The sequence below is a fragment of the Euprymna scolopes genome, chromosome 24 (genome assembly GCF_053919585.1).
Source record: "Euprymna scolopes isolate OS-2025 chromosome 24, ASM5391958v1, whole genome shotgun sequence".
NCBI lineage: Eukaryota > Metazoa > Mollusca > Cephalopoda > Sepiida > Sepiolidae > Euprymna > Euprymna scolopes.
Genome location: NC_136505.1, coordinates 103,071,991 through 103,080,010, shown reverse-complemented (window position 1 = coordinate 103,080,010; position 8,020 = coordinate 103,071,991). Strand labels below are relative to the sequence as shown.

General features: G+C 35.2%; 1 non-coding gene across 1 annotated transcript; it reads right to left on the bottom strand.

Moving 5' to 3' along the window:
* Positions 1–3,090: 3,090 nt before the first annotated feature.
* On the bottom strand, positions 3,091–3,163 carry Trnat-ugu (transfer RNA threonine (anticodon UGU)). The gene has a single exon. It is a non-coding gene; the product is annotated as a tRNA-Thr (tRNA).
* Between the last annotated feature and the right edge of the window lie 4,857 nt (positions 3,164–8,020).

Here is an 8,020-nt window from a genome sequence, read left to right as displayed (position 1 = left end):
CAACAAGAAAAAGAAAAAAGGACACCACGTGGTCGGGAGAAACAAAGTGCGCATCAAAAGAATTAGATGTGTGAAGTTGGAGACGAGAAATAGCTGGCTACGGCTGGTGTGTAGTGAAGCAGAAAGAAAAATGCCACCGAGTGAGATGGACGTGTGGCCCTTTGGTGATGGCAAATGATTTTTAAGCTGGGGTTGAGATGGCAGGGTTTTGTTAATCTCGTGGCAGACAGAATAAACAATTAGAAAAAAACAAGAATCAGGCAAGTAATGGGAATAAATGCCTTTTGCTAAACAGAAAACAAAGAGCCGAGTGGAATTTATTTATTTTGTTTTATGTCCCTTTTCGACGGTGCCAGACAGTGTGTGTGGGGGGGGTCTGAGAGAAGTTTGTAATATAACAGATATGGATCGAGCATAACGGCCATGTTACACTTGTATCCCTCTCTAGATTTTAACTATTTTAATTATTTGTATTATTCTGCCTTCACGTGGGCCTACTATTTTCACATGTATGTGTTACTTTTTGGAGCTTGTTTGGAAAACATTTTGAGTTCACACGTTTCTGTGAAAACTTGCTTGCTTTGGGCATAAGGAGGAAAGGGGGTGAGTAATTAGAGGCATTTGCATTTTAGCGTTCATCAGAATCACTACTCAGTCTCACTACAAGATTAAAAAGCCAATTTCTTTATAATAGAAAAACTAACATCTTTTAAATATACTCACTCATGTCTGCCTTGGTCATTTGCATATGTGTCATGTCACGTCTTCATCATTTGCATAAGTGTCATGCTACAACTTTGTCATTTGCGTACGTGTTATGCCACGGCTTGGTCATTTGCATACATATCATGCCACGGTTTGGTTATTTGCGTATGTGTCATGCCACGGCTTGGTTATTTGCATATGTGTCATGTTACAGCTTGGTCATTTGCATACATATCATGCCACGGCTTGGTTATTTGCATATGTGTCATGTTACAGCTTGGTCATTTGCATACATATCATGCCATGGCTTGGTTATTTGCATATGTGTCATGTTACAGCTTGGTCATTTGCATACATATCATGCCATGGCTTGGTTATTTGCATATGTGTCATGTTACAGCTTGGTCATTTGCATACATGTTGTGCCATGGCTTGGTTATTTGCATATGTGTCATGTTACAGCTTGGTCATTTGCATACATGTTATGCCATGGCTTGGTTATTTGCATATGTGTCATGTTACTGCTTGGTCATTTGCATACATGTTATGCCATGGCTTGGTTATTTGCGTACGTGTCATGTTACATTTGTGCTGCCGACGGTGAAGGAACAGTTTCATATGTAGTGATCTCACTTTAGTGTATGCAAGAGAAGTGGATGTACAAAAGTAGTTGGCTTCGATCAAGCAAAAAATGCGTTTTGATGCAGCAGGACAATAGCAAGCCACACACCACTAGGAAGACTAAAGGCAAGTTTGAAGAGCTGGACAGCATTGAGGTTCTTCCACATCCAGCCTACAGTCATAACTGTGTTCCATCAGATTATGGCCTTTTTCGCTCAATGCAACAGTGCATGAAGAGCTGCCGATTCGACTCGAGGAAGCGTGTCAAGAATTTTTTTATTCAAAGCCAGTTGAATGGTACTTTGATCAGATCTGAAAACTTGCAGATCGATGGCAGAAAGTCTTGAAAAAAAATTGGTCTTTATTTTGAGGAATGATTTTTTTTTTGTTATTACTTGACAAGTAAAATTTCAATTTTTTTGCAAAAGTTTTGAAAATTATTTTCTTATTTTCAGTGAAAATGTGTTCAGTATTTCTAGTGAAATGCGTTTCCTCTAAAATGGTCTTAGTTTTTTTATGTGACACATTGTCTGTTTGAAAAACGTTTTAGCTTTTTTAGTTTTACCATGTTTGCTGAGAATGTGTAGCTTGTAAAGAAAGTTTGTGCGTGTACCACGTGTTGTGGACAAAAGATTAAAGAGTCCTGCGACGTAGATTAGATATTCAACAAGCCGATAGAAAGAGAGAGAAAAGTGTTCAGTGTATACATGTTGTAGAAACTTGGATCCGATAGTAGAGACGGGGCAAAGGGTTAGTGTCTCATGGTAGGAAAGAGTACATGTGTGGAGCAAGTTTTGACAATAGCCATTTTGGCTTCTTTTATTTTTTTATCACACTTTCACCCCAAACAAGGCATGCTGCCACTTTGATGTAAGCGGCTACTATCAGGGACCTAAGTTGCAGGGGTACTATGTAGGGAGTTTAGCAGCAAGATGTCTGTTTGCATTACACTTGAACTTCTGCATGTCAGTACAGCTGGGGAAGCAGGAAACCGGAAGAGAATTCCAAAGTCCTGCAGTTCTGGGGAAGAAGCTATTAAAGTAAAAGGCTTTCTTACATCTAGGGATGTATCTATTCCAACTCATGTTTTCTGTGAATGTTAAGCAAAGGAGCTTGAACGAAGTGCTCTCAAGTAAAGTATCTCTAGCCATAGCTATTGGTGGTTGGTAAGGTTTCATGTAATTATTAAAGGAAACGAGCTTTGTTTTGGCAGCGTTGAATGTTACTATCCATTTTTGACCCCATTCCACTACAGACTGAGGGTCTTCCTCTAAGGTTTCGGCCATTACCTTAGATATGTGTTCATTAGTTTTCCCCACGTGCCTGCTATAGAGCGTGGTGTCGTTGACAAATAAACCCATCTCACATTAGTCTGGGACCAAAGACCCAGGGGAATATCTACTCTACTGCTAGCAAAAGACAGGGAGAAAGAGGAGGAAGAGTTGCCAATTTTGCCTTTTATGTATTCAGTCGCATGATTAAGAGCTGGCCTCCAGTTGGATAAGCCAGGAAGAAAATGGATTTCAAATCTCAAACTGCGCGATTTCGCCCCTGCCTGCTATTGTAGCAAGTTTTGACTGCTACAGATCATGTATAAAGGACCGTGCATGTATGTATAAAGACTTTTTTTTATTGAATATGCAACAACAGCACAGATGATTACTCTCGAAAAAATCGGTTCTTATTTTGCAAAAAAAACAAACAAAAAAACAAAGCCATATTTCATAAATAAATGAGTGTTTAAATAAAAAAGTAACTTACACAAGCCCCCAGTGAGGATCGAACTCACGACCCCTGGTTTACAAGACCAGTGCTCTAACCACTGAGCTATGGAGGCGAACTGGAAAGTTGCCTTCATATAATACATAAATCTGATTTCTATTGCCATGTTGGAGAAGCTAGTCCTTTGGTTTCTACAATTTCTGCCTGTCAATAATGTAAAACTTTGCGTGGGAAAGCAAGCTGTCTAATTTGCACAATCCAATTTATCAATAGACGTCCAAAATTTTTTTTTTTTTTTTCACTTATTTCTTACTAGTTAGGCTATCTGGTATTGCCCGGGATTTATATGAAAATCACATTCATTGATTATTTTTTCAAGATAAATTTTATTTTTCAAAATAATCACAAATTTAAGTAAGACATATAAACCTACAAGGTTTTTGGCATAACAATACTGGGTAGGTATTTACTAGTGTTGAGACAATTGATGCGAATTAAAATTGGAAAAAATCAGAATTTTGGGGAGTATCGGAATCGGGAAAATTTGTGCATGTTTTCTGCTGGTAGTAATAATAAAATGATATAAATATTTATTGATTTAAACTTTCAGTAGAACTAAAATCTATAGATAACCCCTCCCCCACATGTGTGTTTTTATGTTTTAAAAAATATAAGGTCATTTAACGTGTGCTTTTACAGTAATCAGGAAAAATAATGATTTTATAGTTAAATATTTAGAGGGTTATAAACAATCGGAATCAGTAATTGTATTGGAATCAGGAAAAATATTGGAATCGTCCCATCACTAGTATTTACTTTCTTCCCACCGCAGAAAGATGTGACACAAGGTCAGAAGGTGAGGAGAGTCAAACCAATGCACCTAAAGAAGAAGCACTCTGTCCTAGCAAAAATTGCCTGGGCAGCCCTGCTGGCATTCCTTTGTCAGGGTGCATCAATAAGTAAGCAATAAACTAAATTCCCCTGAAAGCTGGGAGGCAACACCTGGGATAATGGACTTCCTAGAACAAATACTTCAGCCCGACAGCTTAAGGGAGTCCAAAATGGCACAGTCTCTGCCAGGCTAATTGTTGAGAATAAATCTTCGACTGGTATTTCTATGCAAATCTTCCACGCAACTGAAGCATCAAGGAAACTAATCCCAATGCCATAACAGTATTAGGTATGATCATAAAGATTTGGACGATTATATTTGTAGCCAGGGGTGATAAGAACAATAATGACCGTGGTGTAGCCCCTAGGGAAGTAATCCTGTGGAAACCTGTCTATTTCTCCCCCCCCCCCCGTTCTCTCTCTTTTTTTCTCTCTCAGCTCAGTTATTGCAATATTTTTTGCATGATAATACTGAGTACGATCACAAAGATTTGGACGATTATATTTATAGCCAGGGGGGATAAGAACAAAGCAATCAGGCACCAGAATTGCTGCATAAAATATAATATATCTCTTTGAAATTTTCAGTCATAGTTTTTCATCTTGACGTGAGAGAAGAAACACTGCTTATCCTGACTAGATTTCTACTTTGGATCCTTCTTATTTTATCCTAGTTATACTTATGGATCATTCGTTGGCAATATGGACTTTCATAAGTTGAATAGTCAAGATGGCTGACCGATGCTGACGTCATGTGGAAGCTTAAAAGTGTGAAATGTGAATATAGGAACGAAATGTGTTTTAATATTTTTGGATGCACAAAAAAAAAAATTAACTTTTTTTGCGTCTTCTCTTTTCTAGACAATTTTTTTTTTTTTTACTAAAATCCTTTGGATTTAACAAGAATTTAAGTAAAACAAAGAAAACGTATCAAAAGAAAAGGAAGTTGTGACCACATGTTTTTATTAAATGAGTTTATCACGTGATTAGTTCATTTGTATATTAATAAATTGGAGAAATATTATTTTAATTATTCTTAATTGTTAGTCTTTCTAAGATTAACATTTATTTTTAAAAATTCCTTTTCTTCTAACTTTAGAAATAATAGAGGATAAAACGATAGAAAAAGAAAAAAAAAGAGTCATGTAATTATTTCAAAATAACTTTTTTATTTACAAATTAGAATTTTAAAAATGTCTGAAAAAGAGAAGACAAAAAAAAATGTCGGTTTTCTCTTTTTGTTTTTTGTGTCAAAAAAAATATAAAACGCATTTCGTTCCTATATTCACATTTCACAATTTGAAGTTTCCCCGTGGCATCAGCATTGAATGACCATCTTAGCTATTCAACTTGTTGTTGTGGGGTACAAATCACCCCTATTTCATAACTAAGTGGAATCAACCAGTCCTATGAATACCACTGATTTCAGAGACTAAACGGAGACATTCAGACCATGCTACGAACACGTTCCTCTCATACCACTTTAGTGGCTCCTGTATTCTTTATGATAAATACATATTATATTTTATACATTTTATACACTTTACACTACTTGTGGTTTCTTTCATTTGTGACCCCTAGCACGGGTCTACAACAACTGGCTGACGAAGACGATTCAAGAACTTCCCGGATCAATCTACAACAATTGCTAACAGCAACTAAATGACGAATATTCAGGCAAGGAATCACTCTTCAAAAAAAAAAAAAAAAAAAGCAGCCATTTGAAAACAACATTTGACGACCAAAAAGCTTCAAGAAAATGAGGTTGAATTTTAAGTTTAAGAAACCAATTCATTTATTCAAATAATAAATTAGAAAATTTCTGTTTAATTTGAGCATAACGCCCTTTTGGGTTTTTGGGGGATGAGAGGTTCGGGTGGGAATTTCTTTTTTACAGCGAAAACTTTTAGTTACTCTGAACTAGATTCTTTCACCGTAATACCGCATTCACTCCATGGCTTTAAAACCTACTTGAAACATTGCCAATGATTTCGGTGGACCTTTTTTTAGAGATAAAAAAAAAAATTTCCAAGAGTGATGATGAGGAGTGGGGAGATCTGCAAAAACAACAAACAATAAACAAACGATCTCTCTATATATATATTTGAAATAATTTGTTCCTACACTTGGAGGAAATTCGAAACTTCAAAAGTATTTATTTTTCAAAAGTTTGATGAAGAACGGGGAAAACTACTTGTCTACATTATGAAAAAAACCCAACATTCAAGTGTAAAAATCCCAAAACACGGGATAAAGAAGACTTTTGAAAAAACACAACAATTCTTGCCGAAAAAAACATTTTACAAAAACGACATCAAAAGCCTTATCTTGCTGTTAAAAAAGCTACTAAAAGTGTAAACTACGAGTTGAAACAGAATTCCAGACAATTGCAAGACCAAGTCAGTAAGTACAAAAAAGAAACAACTTTTTTTCCATCTCTATAAATACAAGTAATGTTGAAAAAAAAAAAAACTTTGTCGTTCTAAAAAAGCATGTCCCGCTAATACGTCTAATCAATAAAAGGCATTAGCGTTGGGAAAAGAAAAAAAAACTCCTACAAAAGTAAATGATATTTTATTTTATTGGCTAAAGCGAGTATTCGCACAAATAAAAAAAAAACGTCAGATTTTAATCCGATTAAAATAAATTTTCACTGGTCGACGGGACTGCATGTCAAAGAAGAAATAAAAAACGATTTCGCTAAGCACGAAAAATAAAGTGTTAACGAAAAAAGGACATTCTTTTTCGCACAGAAATCGAAAAGAATAGCCAATATTAAATAAATGCTATAAACTCTCTTTCACAGATAAGTAACTAATTCTTTTTAAGGAAGAAAGAGGGGGGGGGGAAGGTGTAGGATCACCAAGGAATTGAACCCAATACCTACACGTTACGAAAATTGAACAATGAGAAACAAAATTTACTGCTTTCTGTATAAATGCAAACGTCACATTATTTTTTCAGGAAAATTGCCACACGAGGAAATAAATATATGAAAGAATATTCGTTAAATAACCAGGTACGAATTTTGTAAAGGTTTTTTTTTTTCTATAGAGTTGGTACTATAGGAAAAGTAAATTAACAATTGTGTTGCTTCCGAAAAAACTCATTTTGTCATATTAAGTAATTCCACACCGTCCAAAAAAAAACAAAACAAAAAAAAAACAAAAACAAAATGGACGATTTTGCAAAACAAATTTTGGAAATGGTGAAATTCCAACAAAGTCAACAATTAGAACTTGAAAAAAGGTTCTGAGAAGAGCAATTAGCAAATAAAAAGAAACAATTGGCAATACAGAAACAAAATGAAGAGAAACAGTTAAATTTAATGAAATATCTCGAGGAAAAACAGGGAAGAGGAAAGAAAGAAATGAATGAACAAATATTGGAAAAGCAGTTAGATTTAATGAAATACTTTGAGGAAAAACAGGTGTTACATGAAAAGGGCTCTTTCTCCTTCTTGTAAAATCTTTCCTCTCCATCGCCTTAAACACTTTCTCACAACTGGTGTTACATGAAAGAGCTGTCCTCTTCTCATGTAAGTAAGAAGACATACTAGATAAGTGAAAATGATATTAGGATAAGGTTAGAATCGAACCCTGTAGGCAATTGCTAAAGATAATTGAGAATGGAATCTTAACAATTGAGTCTATTATAAATTCTATTAGAAATAACTAAATATTGTTTATATCGGAAAAAGAATCAATTTTCCATTCTCTAGAAATCTAGATATTAAATAATGTCAGTTAAATGAATGCACAATGCGAGTTAAATTATATTGTTTAAAAATAGGTTAGATTAGAATTAAGGATTCTTTTGTTTGTCAAAAGTTTGTTGGACAAACATATGTAAAGTCACATGAAAATTAGTCACGTTTGGAAAACACACTTCTGACGTCATAAACAAAGGGAATTTCTCAATATAAGAATCTGAGAGTTGTCAGTTGATCAGTCGTCAGTTGAGCGTCAACAGTTGATGAGAGATAGTCAATTGGAGCGGAGAGCCCTTAGAAGCGAAGATTAGACCATGTAGATCCAAGTTTGAATTCCTAACGTCATCGACCAGCCGATCAGATGAATAA